This window comes from Passer domesticus, chromosome 7 (assembly GCF_036417665.1).
Source record: "Passer domesticus isolate bPasDom1 chromosome 7, bPasDom1.hap1, whole genome shotgun sequence".
Classification (NCBI taxonomy): Eukaryota; Metazoa; Chordata; class Aves; order Passeriformes; family Passeridae; genus Passer; species Passer domesticus.
This window is the reverse complement of record NC_087480.1, coordinates 11456448-11472877: the sequence shown is the minus strand read 5'-3', so window position 1 is coordinate 11472877 and position 16430 is coordinate 11456448. Positions and strand designations below refer to the sequence as shown.

Below are 16430 nucleotides of genomic sequence, written 5' to 3'. Positions count from 1 at the left end.
CACGGCGCAGGGACAGGAGAGCGGCACTGGAGCTCTGCAGGGCCACCTCCGAGGCCAGGCGGAGGGAAGGCAGGACTAGAAAGAAAGGGGAGAGGGGCAGGGTACCCTGGGGGCTCGCTGGTCATGACAAGTCGCTAATCACCGGCCTAACCCCGCTCCTGCTAAGCCGACACCGCGCTCCAGTTGATAATGCAACTTCCCAGCGCTGTGCTGCAGAACAAGCTGTACTTGGCACACCGCCACGGTGCTGAGTGATCCTTCTCCTGCGGGATTCCAAAGCTTCCACAAACACAACAGGTCACTTTCCACTAATGTGACATAAAAGAAAGAGATTGAAAATGTCAGTGTTGACACTGGCTGCCGGCTGAAATCAGTATGCAGAAGCAAGCTCTGTTTCCGAGGCCAGAGTGGAAGGGAAGCCGTGGAAGTCCCTCTGACCCCACGGTCCCTCCCACGCACAGCTTCCCCACCGTGCAGAGCTGCTGGCTGGAGCCTGGCCTCGGTGGCCACCGAGCCGTGAACCTGAGCCATCTTCAATGGGTGCACAGCTAGTTTAGGATGAGAATGGCTGAATGTCACTGTCCTGCTGCACAAACAAAACAATACTTGATGCCTGAATATTACTTATGAATGAGGAGAATGGCATACAAATAAATTCATGACCTGCAAAAATGACCCAGGTTTGATTGTTAGCAATGTGATCACAGAAGTATGAAATGGAGAGGAAAATTGCTAACATGCTGTAGAACACCATTCATCAGGGTTACTTTTTACAGCTCATATCACACTTCAGAAGAGGATATGCCAAAATACAGGGAGACTCTTGATTCAGCTCTAGCTGGCTTACAGCTATCTGGATTAATTTCCCACAGCTGTGCTGTGTTGTCCCAAGGAGAGTAAATTCTTTAAAGAAATCAGGAGAACTAGATCAATTCACACAATGGCAGGCAAACCCTACAGTATTCAGGAAAGAATAACAATTTAAATCAGGATGGTTTTGCTTCCTAAACAGACTTTGGAAACAGCAAAAGCCATACCGTAAAAACCACTACCATATGCATGCTAATATTTCAGTCATGTGCCATCCTCTATATCCCGTTACTTTTACATTAATGAGTAAATGAACTGTGAAAAGACATTAGAAAACACAGGAGACATACACAACACATGCATCTGTTCAGCAGCCAGGTTTTTAGATTTTTTAAAATTTCATTTGTGCCATGTTTCTCTCCACCAGTTGTATGGCACAGCATACCTGGCTCAGCACTTGCTGCTTCTCTGGCTTTATTTCTCCCCACCTGTGTCAGTACTGGAGCTGGCTGCTCACCAATCTCCATAACTCCATGGATTGGCTCTTCTATTTTCATTTATTTTCTGAAGCTCTAGGGCAACTGAATATTAAAATCAATCTAGAGTCTGTTTTGGAATCCTTGCAGTAAATTTAGGAATTTAGTTAGTAAAAATTTTGCCTATTGTGGGATTCCAATTAAAATGGGAGATCATAAAATAAAGAATCATGGCTGATGAAGAACAAACACTTGTGATTAATTAGTCAAAAAATGTTATGCCTCATATATCAAAATATTGACTTTATTTAGTCCTACTGTTCCTGCTAAATTGCTACAGAGGTAAAAAACAAATCAAGAATGATTAATTTCTATCTAGAAATTTAATAATTTCACAGATTTTTTCCCTTTCTAAAAAAGACAGGCAAGAAAATACCACAATAAGTTCTTTCTTCCTTCCTATATCAATTCACATTGAATAAATCTATAAACTGTTTTAGTTTTCAAAACTGAAAATATAGTGTTAACAGTTTAGTTTCAAGTAAAGAAAAAAGGAAAAAGTATTTCAAGAAACATGTACCACTTTTTACAGTAAGTCACTATTTACAGTTAATCACAAAAAGTAGTCTATTAAAATACAACTAAAATTACCTGCAACTGATTTTAACCTAAAGGTTTTAACTGTAAACAGTTTGCTTGTAATTGAATAAATGATAGTTTAAAAGTTAATAAATTCTATGAAAACAGAAATGATCATTACTTGCCAAACGGACGGAGAAAAGACAAAATATATTATTACAATTAGGGACCTGTATCCTCTTTCTGCAAAAACAAAAATTCAATTTTCCTCAAGATGAGACACAAATATTTTCTACTTTATCAATTATAAATGTACTAGTATAACATTTAATATATTTTATATATATTACCATAACATTTTTCATTCCAATGATTGAATGTAAGATAAATACAGCATTTGAAATGCCACTCTTTTCTATCAACTGACAATAAATTACTTGTTCAGTTGACCATTAGGCAAATAGTGCTTTGATACAGCTGACCTATTGGAAAAGTAATTAGTAAAAAAATACACTTAAATATTTTGAAGGCACTGATCCTGCCATCACGTCTGAGCTGAGCACAGCAGCTTTGTGAATTAAATTTATAAGGTGTAAATGCAGAGTTCTCTAGACATCCACAGAATATGAGATAGGTTCTCCCAAACAGGACCCTCTCAAAATTAATTTGTCCATCTTTACATAGAATGTAAAAGGAAATTAAAAATCAAGGATCTCTGTTGATTTAATTTTTTTATATTGACATTATTTTACAGTTTAGTTTATATTAATTTTAGTAGATCTATTAGCAATTTATATTTATTGTCTATAGAAGATTAGAAAACCATTCAGCTGCAGTTTTGTCTGGATAAAAACTGTCCCAGAAAGTTTACAACATTCTTACATACTGCTAACATATTTTCACAATTAAGACTTTTTCCAATCTTTTATATAATTATTTAGGTTTGGGAGTATGTGCATCACTAACATCAGACTGGGTTCTATGCACCTTTAACTAGCATGTTTCTCATCACTTTATTGTTTTTACAGAGCCAGTGGAAACAGGCCATGATAGATACAAATATTGTTGCCTTGGTGTAAACATCCAGTTTTAGTTAATAAAAAAGAGACTTTTTTATTTTTTAGTTATAAAAAAATTTGCTTCTGGATTCAGTTCCTCTTGCAAATTCTGAATATTTTACACAGCCCCAGCAAGCAGCTGACTCGGGAGCGCTGCTGCTGCCCCGTGCCCCGCCTGGGCTATTGACTCATGAACTCACTGCACACTTATTCCTACAAAACCCTCTTCTTGCATGTGAGACACGAGGTCACAAACAATACATTTCTAGAGTCTCTGTCTTGGTTGTCAGCTTATCTCCTGTGAACTCCCTACAAATATTTAAAAAACAAGCCAGGACAGTTGTGTTGATTCAACGGTGTCAGCACCTTTCGGTCAGGTAATGTTCAAAAAGGGAGTCTCTCTCATTAAAGATACTGCCAAAGGGTCAAAATCCTGCCTTTTCTGGCAAGACAGAAGAACAGCTCTGTTAGATGCTTTAAAATTTAGAAAAATGTATAAATCCTTGGCACTGTTACTTGCTTCTGTTTGCACAGGCAGGCTCTAACCCTTTATCCCCTGCAAATTAAACCCTAAATGCATGGGATCACACACAAAAGAAAGCCACTTACCAAAACCTCTATCTTTCCTTTTTACAATTCTAAATATCTAAGTCTAACACCTAAATGCAATTTCATCTTAATATTTTCATGCATCCATTGTTACATATGCACAAACATTCTACTTTGTTCAGACAGATCATAACCAATTATTTTAGCATTCTATAGAGTCTACATTAAGCCCAAAAACGTACTAACAGTTATGGAAATAATGAGTGCACCAATTTTTTGCATAAGACAAACAAGTTCATACTTTATATAAGCAAACATCCATAGGTTTAAAAAGTTTTAGAAGATACTTGTGAAAAATACAGTTCTTATCTGAGATTTAACAGGGTAGGTTTTCCTACTGTATTGGAATAAAAAAGTTAGTCTTTGTCACCTATTCTTCAGTTTTGAATAAATTTATATCTGACTTTCAGCAAAGCAGGTTTAGACATCATCAGTTTTCAATGCTTTGAACCTAACCAGTTGGAGCTTGTCAAACTTTCAGAAATATTTCCTGTAACATTAATCAAGAAGTCATTTCACAAATATGATCCTACAAAAAGAACACACTATCACATTTGTGTGAAGGCACCAAAGCTCAGAGATAAGGCAGGTGACAAAGTGACAGAAACATCCAGTTTCAAGATACAAAACTTTTAATGTAACATAAATATAAATTTCAAAGTATTTCCAGTCTCTGTCAAGAGATCTTACTTTCCACGAAGCTGCTCTAGGTTTACTATGCAGCTAAGGATGAGTCTCACAAGGAAGTTAGTCATCCTGTAAGCAACTTCTTTGCAATGAAAGCACAACTTTCCCTCCCTTTTTGCTCCAAAAGTGTAAGACTGAATTCTCTTTGCAATGCTTGCAGATAGAAAACAAGCACACAGAAGCACAGGACTCCACCCTGGTCTCCCCGTTCAGGCTGCACCCAGTCCCTAAACAGCAGCACTTGTGCCATGCAGCAATTCACTCAGCAGCTCTAGTGGAGGACTGTAGACACAAGCAGAGAACTTAGATAACTCTGTGAGTAGCAAAAATATTTATATTTATAATTAAAGAAGATCAAGCATGTTTAACTAAGAAATGTAATAGCTGTTTACAAGAACTTTGACAATTATTGCAATTAAACACATATTTTAGCTCGCCCATGCAAATAGAAGCAGCCTTACGCAGTTGTCTTTGTTTTCTGTACTTACTCATTATTCCAGCTAGCAATTATTTTAAAAATATCACTACATGATATTGTTGCAGCATATTATCTGATATTCATTTGAAAACTAATCTTTGTCAGCTCTCCCATGAAACAGAGTAAGACTTTCTATGAAAAATCCCACCCAAAGTAACATTTCATCTACTCTATAGCAAGTTCCTTCACCCCCAAAGTTTGGAAATACATCAAAACCCCTCTAAAAATACCTCGTTTCTTTTTCCACACAGGAGACAAAGATAGTTTAAGTGATTTAAGTGTGAATATAATCCAACAACTCATTATCAACATTACACAATCTTTCCAGAAAACACCAAAGCCGTCAGGAAATGATCCCTAATTGCAGATCTATTTGTCAGACTATTCCCCAAAGATATTATGAAACACTGTTCTGTTTTTTCAATCATCAGATTCATGATACATAATAATGTTAACTTCATTAATGACATTTAAATCTTATTCCCACAAGCAAGCAAACTACTTTACCGACCTTGTAGCCATTATAGATTTTTTTTGGCTTCTAATCTAAAGAGAAGTGGTTCATAAATGGGTGATTTCCAGAGCCAGCAGTGTTCTGGATCCCAGCGTTCGGAGTCTCCAGTAACAAAAAGCCAAATTCCTGCCCAGCCAGTGCTTTTCAGCCCAGCCACAGCAGCAGGGCTGTGTCCATGTCCCAGGGACCCAACAACAGGGCATTCACCCTGACAAGGACTGGAAAGGTGATTTCAAGAGAAACTGCAATGAAACAGCAAAGGATGTGTTTCTCAGCTGAGTAGGAATACAAGATTTATGGATAAAAGGGTTTTGAATTAATCGATAGCAGCAAAATAAACAGGAATAGAGGAAAGGATTTTATATTGAAAATTTCCATGTAAATTTTATTTTCCCAAGTTTCAAAAATTAACTTTCCCTTTGATCTTCAGCAATGTCAATGTTAAATTAATCTCTCTATTTTTTGGTGTGTGAAATGTTGATAGCTACATCAATGACAGAGTGAACCATCAACAGAAATTAAATCTTATGAATTTCCAAAGAAGCTTTGGAAAAACAAGAAAAAATCAAATTCAATCTCATAAAAACAATTATAATTTTGAGACCACAATGTGGTTCTAAACGTGTGTATCAACAAAGGTGAATTTTACATCACACCCTAATTGTCAGATTTGGAGGAAATTTTGATTCAGAAAGAATGCCATTTCAAAAGTGCAATGATTACACTGTCCTTGTAAAGGTCTGTCTTTCTTGTATTAGTATGAACGAATGGACTAACAGGCTTCAAATAATTTTTTGATTAATTCTGATTCATTTTATTCATGCCATCAAATTTTTGTCAGTCTGCCATTATTGTCCTTTTATCTTTATCTTCCCATCTCAGTTTTCTACAATTCCTTATTTTCAGCTCATTTGAAGCGTCATTTATGAGGTTCATATTTGTATTGTAGATGTGATACAATGAACATTTATTTATCTAAAATTTTTAAATCAATTTTCCTCTACTGTTTTTACAAAGAAAAAGCCTATGAGCAACAAAGAGATCAGCAGCAGGGAAACTGTAATGAGGACCATGTTGTGCTACTGACTTGTGCTGAAGACAAAACAAAAGGTATCAATCATTAATAATACTTGATGTATATTTACATTATTTTAATACTGTATCCCATTATTTTATTATTTTACACTGCATTACATTATTTTAATACTGTCAAACTTTGCATATTTCCTATTGTTCTTACGGGAACACAGCTGAAAATTCAAGAAGAAAGCTTTCCTAAATGTAATGCCACACACTGTGGATCCTAATTTAACCTAACCACTGAATGACTGTGGGATGCAATTCCAGCACGGAAATGTTTCCTTCCCAGAGCAGGCAGGACTGCCAGACTGACTCAGCAATAACCACCAAACCCACCCAACCACGGGCGTCCTTTCTCGTAATACGATGAATTTTTATTACACGTCTTCCATTCAAGTACAGACTAGGCCCAAATCTGCTCTGTTTCTGAGATAATGTATGATCCTTCCCCAAGCAAAAAGCATTTAAACAAACATCCTTTCCTAACATTAATGAACATGTTACCTCTTGCTAATTTTGTGACTCAAAGAACAAGACATTGTTCATATCTGAAGTTTTGTTAGATTTATGTACTTTTCCCACTATTGCAGCAATTGCAGCCTGTATGAAATGAGGCACTAAATGAGACTATTACTATAAAAATATTTTTCAATACCTATATATAAATTAATTACAGAGATGTAGTAGTATATGTGGAAGAAACCACATTATTACCTCAAGCCCTATATAATATACTCAATGCTACCACTGAATATCTAATTTCTAAATCTATTAATTTAGATATCTATAATTTATAAGTTGTATATGAATGCTCTTTTCAGTTCTGAAATACTTGCTCCCCAGTGAAGGTTCCTTGTGCATGGATATTGGGCATTATTACACAGACCCACTGGCAAACCTGAACTCCTGTTGCACTGAAGCAAAGCAGCTCTGGAAAACAAAGTCACAAACCACTTATCCATTTCAGAAGAGATTCTGGCTCCACTTGTACTAATATTTACCCTTAAGATAGCAGTATAAAGATTAGAGGACCATTAATTTGTAACACAAAGAGAACTGCCAAATAACATAGGATTAATGTTACTGTTTAGTTTAGTTATTTATTTTTTTGATCTTAGAATGTGAATGAATAATTAAGGGAGGCTAAAATATGTTTGGAACAGGCAAACTTTTTAATATCTCCCTTACCTCTTCCTACATATTCTAATGCCACCAATTCCCATGTTATTCTTTCAGTTCCGTTCTATTAGGCAGACTGCTCCCACTCTCTTTGTGTGGCACTCTTTATTAGTAAGAAAATATTTGCCTTCCTTCTTTCATCCATATTTTTCCTTAACTTCTTGGGCTCCACTTCGATAGTTTTCTGGAGATTTGGAATTACCCTGTGTATCAGTGACCCTTTGCTGTAAAATGGGGTTAACAAGGTCACTTTGACAGGACCAGAAGTAATGTTTGTTTTGAAACTGAGTGCTCTGTTTAAATCTATTTACTTCTAAGTCAAGGCACTTTGAGCTCTCATGATGACTCAGAGCAACGTTGCAAAGCCTCAGTTCTACAAAGAGATTAGTCACTTTGTTTTTTTGCACTGAGCTGCTCTGAGTCAGCTGTAAATTGTTGCACATCGAGTACCTGGGTACAACTTCAATTGGTGCAGGTAACTTCAGTGCAAATTCCTGAAAGAAAAGCAGTCTCTGTATCTGAGCAAATGATTGACTAGGTCAACGTTCTCCAGTATGTAACTGGGTTTGACAATGAAAGAAATTAGAACTGTGTGAACTTTGATTTACATTTTTTCATTACAAGGAGAAATTTCAGGTATAGAAGGCTGAGTTAAATAAGCTCTGTGTATATTGAACAATCAGTTGAACTGTGCTCTTAATTCCTTAATTATGTCAGAGATAAAAAATCTAGACATCAAAAGGTTTACTTTGTTTTTTGTCTTAATCTATAAATGTAAACTTTAAACATATTAGAGGCACTAACCCAAACTGTCTCCCTAGACAGCAATACCATCCTAATCCTTTTTGGAGAAAAAACCCACAAGAGACAGCATAGAAGAAACTTGACATTTCTCTGAACCACTCATCTCTATTAATTTGGAACATGAACCCTTTAGAATATGATTAAGGGAGCAACAGCAGAACTTTAGTAAGGATTTTGAAATTTTCTGTACACTATTCCTTTATACACTGCCTGAAGATGACAAATGCATTGCTATGAAATGTAGTGCTACAAATTAATACCCTGCACATTTTATGTTCAGGAGTTTTAAGACAGTTTTAGAAAGGTTTTTATTAAAAATAATTATCTCTGTATCTCTGTTGGTGAGAACTACTCACCCAAGCTGTCCTACAGCCTAAACTGAGCAATCGGTATTTCCTTATGCATTGACAGGGGCATAATTTGTCACTGTAAAGTAAATGGTTGAGGTAAAGTCCTCTGAAAATTTCACTAGAAAAGTATAGATGTTTAACACTGAAATAACCTATTTTAACACACACTATCCTATTTATTATAGATTCTCCTTCTTCATAAACCAAGAAATAAAAAGAAAAGCTATTCACTGCCAGGCTTCACAAAGAATTACTGTTGCCCAAAGTAGGAATTCTCAGTGTTTGATTCCCAGTTGGCTACCAGAATCATTAACCTCCTTAGACATCAAGAACAACAGACCTTTGCATTGCTAGCTGATCTAATATTAACAAATGAGTACTTTAATCTCAATTTTATTTACAGATAAATCACTGCTCATCTGCAAAATCTGCTGCCTGAATCTGTTAGAAGTCATTGCAGAGCTTAATTAGCTGATTGGCTGATTATTTGATTATGCTAGCTTTAATTCTTAAATTTAACTGACAAAAATGGTGTTTTTGTTGTTTTCCATGTGAGTGCAACTTGTTTGCTTAAAAAAAATGAGTAAGAACTCAGATTTGTCTATCACATCAGTGATTATTGCCAAGTCTGCTGAGAATCAAACTTGACTGGTCCTTTGCAAGTCATGTATGCATTGCTGATTCTTCTCTCACTGTGACAGATTTGCTTCTTATAGGATGACAAGTGAGTGCCCAAGGAACAAGCACTAGTTTCAGAGCTGACAAGTGCATAGAATGCCTCACCTGCCTACACATGAGCAGATAAACTATACACTGGCAATCTGATGGTCACAGAGCTCTGCATGGAAGTAGTAAGGCATTCCTGCATTCTGTGCCACCCATCCTCAAAACTGTGCTAAGGGCACTAAATTAATGAGCCAGCCTTGAAGAAAAATTATTTCCTTCCATGAGCAAGTGGAGAAGTGGGGGGAATTTGGGTCAGAAGCAAACATAATCATCATTCTGCACCCTTCTGTGTCAGCACAGGGAACTGGCTGGACATGAAGGAAGGAACGTGCTCCATCTGGCAGGGTCTGATGGCACACTCCCCACTTGTGCAATGCTACAGCTCAGGGGAAATATGATTCAGAGGATGCTTCTGAGTCACAGCTTCTCACTGAGCTGCTCCAAACGGGCATGGCCACGTTTTGTCCCATCCTGGAACAGATCTGCCTCACCCTTGCTCTCAAGTGTGTCGGGCAAGCACTGACTGTGAGGGACACCAAAGCACTGAGCATTAATTCCCTTTGCAATAACTAAGCCAGACTCATACATACTATCAAAAAGGCAACCACTCTCTGCTAATGATGTCAAACAGTAGAGCAGCATTTAGTATGTGTTGTCCGAGATGTCTGTGGTGTCATGCTTCACATTTAAAACAATTCCTTACAGAAAGATAAAGCTATTTTCACCGCACCTTTGGGAAGCGGAAATTAGGGGTTCTCTGGAGTTTACGGCATTCCCACAGCCAGGGGCACTCCCTGAAGCTCGCTGCGGGAGCGCCGGGCGGGGCGCGCCGTCCGTCGTTCTGTCCGTCCGTCTGCCCGTCCCCCCGCGGGTCCGGAGGCGCTCCCGGCCGCCGCCCGGTGCCCTCCCAACGGGACGGGTACAAAGGCACGTCCTCGGCACTCGCCATGGACAGAGCTGCCTTGGCCCCCGGTGCCAGAGGGGCAGCGCGGGAGCAGCGGAGCGAGCCCAGGCCCAGAAGATGGATTCGCTCACAGCGGCTGCGAGCGGGGGACAAAGGTTAAGGAGCATCAGGGAATTCCAGAAGGAGACTGGAGGAACCAAGCTCTGCTCTCCTTGAGATGGAAACAGGGACGACCACCTCAGAAAACCCATAATCACGCTTCCCCCCCTTGAGGGGCCAGCACCGCCTAGGCTGGCATTGGCTGTACTGGACACGGGGGAAGCTCCTGGCAGCTGCTCACAGAAGCCACCCGTGCAGCCCTAGGCCCAGCTACCCAAATCTACCAAAACAACCCACTGCATGTGACCAACACCGTGCTGCCTCAGCCAGCAAGCCAAACACATTTCATCCCTCACCTCTGGGTACTGTATGTTTAAGAATTATAATTGAAACACACATTCATCACAAACTTCACTTACATCAACCAAAAGAATTCCCTGCACCAAAATCAAACTAACATCAACACCAACAAAAGTTACAGACAATACTCCCCTCATTCCTTCACCACATTTAGAACTACCAAAATGCTCCACAATCATTCTGCTCTTCCCTCTCTAGAATTGTTCATCCATGTTTTGTCCATTACCTTTTCCTCTGTCCTGATCTCAAATTCCTCATGTCCCCGTTTGGGCATCAAAAAGGCCTTTCTTTTTTTGGTGGGGGAGATGAAATTAATCGCCCTGCTTGATGTTGCTACAGATTGCTGCTAGTACTATAAACCCTGTATATGGCCAAACTGTGTATAGCAAAAGAGCACATTTGTGTTTCTTTCACTAGCAGAGTTGCATAATATGAAACATAATCCTAAATCTGTATATCGCAAACAGCAACTATCCATCAACAGGAAACCAAACAGGCAGAATAATCTTACTATTCATTCATGATCCAGTGAGAAACGTTGTGCTAATGTGAGTAAATGCCTTTGAAAAACAGCATTCTGTGGCTCTTTTCACTGCGTGGTGACACCATCCCCAATTATACAGAACAGTAAAGAAACCAAGAGTCTGAGTATTTCTGTAGACAATGATGTGATAGGATTAGATAGATGGTGAAAGGAGTATAATGGAACAAATAAACAACCAAATCCTCATTATCAGAGAAGTGCTGAGCACCCACAGCTCCCTCTAACTTAAGCTGGGAACTCTTTAATATGTTTGCCTTTAATCTTTGTGCCTGAAAATCTTAAATTCAAATCTGTACATTTTCATAAGTGAGCATCATCACAATTGCTGTGAAGGTTCCAGCATCTTATTTCAACACAGCAAGGAAGGCCTGGATGAGGGAAATAAGACCACATGTAGCTTATGCTGGGAAATGCATGCGTAGAGGACTCTTAGTGGATTCTACACAACTGTAAGGATAAAGGAAGCCCTCAGGCTGGCTTTACAATAATTTTATATAACCCTTGATACCAAAATGTGTGAGGCTTTTTGTCATGAACAGATTTTATCTCTAAAAACACTCTTTTGAGAAAGGGAGGAATTCTTATTTCCATTAAATGACCACAGGATTGAAACACAGCAGAGGGAGAGATTTGCCCAAGGAAGTAGGGCAAGCTGCAAACTCAAGTGACAATTTAGAGCTCCCTATCTGTACCTTAAACAGAGGGTATTACTGTCCTCTGAATCTTGGTTAGGAAATGGCACAATAGTTTCATTTCCTTATTCCACTGACATACAGTGGACAGGGACACTTCCCCATCTGCAGAATGACTCATGCTAACTGGTAATTTAAAACCACTGTTCTCTTGGATTTTGTGAGCTAACTTTGCCTCCAATAAAAATCACCGTATGACCTACTGTGAGAGCACAACTGATAAGAAGTTAATGACAGCAGGCTACTTTGGAGATGTAAAGTTAAAATGAGGGAAGAGTTTGGGCCACAAATACACATTATGAACAATTACATTAATTTATTTTGCACAAATGTATAGAAATATATGATTGGTGAAAATATAACACATACAATTAAAAACTGTGAATCTTACCTTTCACTTAACATCCTTTGGTTGCTAAATACTTCTGAGATATTTTTATTTATACAGAGGTAATTTCTCCAGTTCCTTTTCTTTTATGAACATGTCACAAGAAGGACCAAGCCAGGATTGTGTTTTACTACTCAACAAAACTGATTTCCTTTCTGGTTTTATTGGGTAATTACTCCTGTAGATGTAACTGAGGATGGGCATAAGATAGACTGTTGTAACTAGAATAAATGAGCAATAAATCATGCAACATCACATCCAAAATAATTTACTTCTTATATCTTAACTAAATAATATCACTCCTTATGGAATTTCAGAGATCCCTGCAGGAACCCATTCCTTGTTCCTCAGTACTTCAGCCACAGATGACATATTTGGCCCTCCATTTGGGTCAACAATATGACTACCAATAGCTTAATTGCTTTATATTACACACATTATAGCCACTTGTGGAAACTGCCATGAAAGAAATGGTTTCAAATTTTTGGCCTTTGACAGTGCTTGCTTCATGCAGACAGTTGGTAGGGTAGAAAGAGCAAATACATGAAACACAAAGCAAACATACCTCCAGCTCTAAGAACTACAGGTTCTTCAAGTCTGGTGAAGATCAAGAGACGCGTGGAGGGGATCTTGATTTCTCTTTAGTTTCTGAAAGACAATGCACCCACAGCTAAGGAAACATTTCATACACAGGCTATGTTGGTTTCTGTCAGCAAAACTGAAGAATATAAAGCTGATTTTTTATAAAAAGTGGGGCACTGACTTCAGTCACATAGTGAACTATGGCTATGTGCCAGACGAGTAGCCAGAGAAACAGTAAGAAAGACACCTACAGAAATTTGTGAAAGTTATAATCATTTGTGACAAAAAAGGTAGTAAAATTAGATCCAATCCCATAGCCAGACAATTATTTCAGTAATGGAGGGGTATCATACACTAACAGGTATACTTAAATGTTTTATATAAGCTACAAAAATAAAAAAATCATTACTACAGGAAACCAGTAATTTTGATTCCACAACTGCACAAAAGACTCTAAACAATATATATTCAAAGAGAGAGAAAACAAATAGTTGTTCTTCCTACTAATGAAAGTTGAGAGGAGGTATGCAAATTATAGATTACCTTGTACTTTCAGTAAGTATTTTTTAGTAGTAGTCATGTAGGAAAACATGAACAAATTAAGTTTCCAGGAATGCTAAGCACTTCTTTTAAGCCAGAGAGAACCCAGTGGAAAAATCCATTTCTATTTATTCTGTTTCTGCAGGTCCCTGCGGGTCTGATCACATGTGTCCACCACCCCAAAATTCTGCATGACTTAATTATGCATAGGTTGCTTTCTCAACTCCCTAGCAAAAGCACTGTAAGTGCAATGTAAGAGCAAAGGACTTTAAAAGAGACCAGAAAACAGTAATACGTTGCTTCTTACAGGGACAGATTATTCATAGTTACTGTCAAGCAAGCCCAGAGGTTGATGACTAAAAAAAAACATAAACAAAAAAGAGAACCCAAGCCCTTTCTTTCAAAAGTTTTCCTTTCTTCTTCCCATGTATATCCTGCAGCAACCAGCCCAAATAAGCATGCAATGAACAAAGTTCACCTTGCTCTATACATTTAAAACCACTTTAAATTTTCATGTAAAAGTACAGAATGAAACCCAAACAATTATGGAAATCTCAGCCTCACCCAACTGACAGACCAGGTAGAAAAGAATGAAAAATAAAAGGAATTCATCTTCAGAAACCAGTTTAATTCTACCAAGGGCTATTAACAATATACTGCAATATAATTTTATAGTTAATTCATGACACCATTAACTAATGGAGAGTTTAGTTGTGTATTTTTGTGCCAACATGTCTGAATGGCTTTAAAAACTATATTTAATCTCAGTTTTCTAGTGTTAATAATTCTTGTTTTGGGAATAAATAAATTTCTGTAGCTACAACCTATTTACTGTATTGCCATAACACTTAGGACCTCTAATCATGTACAGGAATATGCCATGTTAGATGATGTAAAAACATAAACCAAAAAGAGTGCAGCTTAAACACTGTGAGCAGGCAGTGAATAGAGAATTATGAAAAACAAGAGACATGAACAATCAATATGGCAAGTACTAGGTTTGGCATGTCAGCTTTCAAATTGAGTTACTGGACTTTAAAAAAATATCTTTTCCCACACCTGAGAGGGAGAATGAAAGAAAACACAGAGCTATTTATCCCAAAACAAACCAAGTGGGTGATGGAAGCTGGTGTCAGGAATTGTTGAGAGTTGTCATCTCATGATGAATCATAGGTGAGGGAGTCCAAGAATGACTTGAAAGCAAATCAAGACAGAAAGTAAAGAGACGTGTGGTCAAAATTCCTGGCTAGGGAAACGATCTTTGCTGTTGTATTACAGGAAAAGGATTATTTTTACACTTGACATGACTGGCACGCACAAACTCCTAACTCAAATAAAAGGTACCTTTGGCAGGGACGCTTTTATTCGGAGTGAGGAGGCACCAGGAACAGCATCCTGGCCAACACCCTGCCCTGCCCTGCAGTTTAGGCACCCCCGCCCAGGAGCAGGCCTGGGCTCGGGCTGTCACGGAGCTGCTGTGTGCTCTGCCCACAGCCTGGACAGCGGCCTCGCTGAGCACACAGGCGGGCGGGCAAAGGCAGGAGTTAATCACCAGAGGAAGAGAGTGTTGGGGAAGTGGGGAGAGGACTGGAAGTGGCTCCCTGCCCTCCAACATTGCCTCTGAAACGGTGGGGCAGCCGTACGTGTAATAACATCCTGCGCTGTATTTTATCAATACAATTAATCTAGATGGGGCAGAGATTTTTATGTCACAGAAGTGCCCATTAACTGTGAAACAGAATGAATTTGCTCTTCACTCTTCTCATATTTTGACCTAAAGCCTAGGAGTTATGTCAGTGGCCTACTCGGATCCCACAGGCAAAGGATTGCACAGCGGTCACAGCAGTACCGCGGATTGTCACCATACTGCGACTGGCGGCGGGCAGCCCCGAACCCGAGACAAGGGTGACACAGCAGCGTATGGAAAATAAACAACCACTGCACGTCACCAACACCGCGCTGCTCTGCCAGCGCAGCAAGTGGGGGATGAGGGGGCTGTGAGGGTTTTGAGGAGGCTATGAGAGAATCTGTGAGGGCTTTGAGGGGTGGTGGGGGCTATGAGAGAATCTGTGAGGGCTTTGAGGGGTGGTGGGGGCTATGAGAGAATCTGTGAGGGCTTTGAGGGGTGGTGGGGGCTATGAGAGAATCTGTGAGGGCTTTGAGGGGTGGTGGGGGCTATGAGAGAATCTGTGAGGGCTTTGAGGGGTGGTGGGGGCTATGAGCGGCTGTCGGGACTATGACAGTCTGTAGGGCGGTGAGTGGGCTCTAGAGGCTGAGGGGATGTGTGGGGTCCGTGAGGGCGGCTGAGGCAGAGCCCCGGGTCAGACATGGCGCCCGGGGGGGCCGTCACGCGCGGCCCCTCGCGCCGCCCGCCCTCGCGCGGGCCGCTTGCGCGCGGCCGGGTTGTTTACTTCCTCTGCGGCGCGCGCTCCGCCCCCCCGCCCCTGCCGCCGCTCCGCCCCCCCCGCGCGCCCTCCCCGCCGGCCAATGGCAGCCGCCGCCAGCTCCGCGCGCTAGGGGCGGGCCCCGCCCCTAAGGAACCGGGCGAACGCAACGTCAGCCGGTAGTGTTCGTCAGCCGGGGCTTTGCGCTGATTAGCCAAACGGCCTGCCCATCTCCTCAATGCCCCGCCTTCCCCCTTACTCTCGCCGCCGAATACACAGCCCCCCCGCCTTGCCTCCCCTGTCTGTGTGTGTGAGGCGCGGATTGGCTGCCGGACCGACCGCTCAACACTCCTGCCAATCACAGCCGGCCCCGCCTCTTTCCCCAGCACAGGAAACACCCCTGCAGATCGCGGCCAGCCCGGCGCGGCCGCCGCCTCCCATTGGCCCGCCGTGTTGTCCGTCCTTTGTAGCCCCGCCTCCCAGGACAGGGCGCAGCGAAGCCCGCCTCTCCTCCCCGCTGCGCCCGCTGATTGGCTCTCTGGCGAAGGACTGCCGTTTCCTATTGGCTCTGCCACTGCCACTCTGGC

The 16430-nt window shown here is 40.5% G+C and overlaps 1 long non-coding RNA gene across 2 annotated transcripts; it reads right to left on the bottom strand.

Moving 5' to 3' along the window:
• Nucleotides 1-586: 586 nt before the first annotated feature.
• Nucleotides 587-16373, bottom strand: LOC135304460 (uncharacterized). Of its 2 annotated transcripts, none has more exons than XR_010365845.1 (5): nt 16183-16373; nt 12903-12985; nt 12341-12527; nt 5209-5453; nt 587-4501 (listed from the first exon to the last, which is right to left on the bottom strand). It is a non-coding gene; the product is annotated as an uncharacterized LOC135304460 (long non-coding RNA). The 2 variants fall into 2 exon arrangements; XR_010365846.1 differs by having other exon boundaries at nt 16103-16209.
• Nucleotides 16374-16430: the final 57 nt, after the last annotated feature.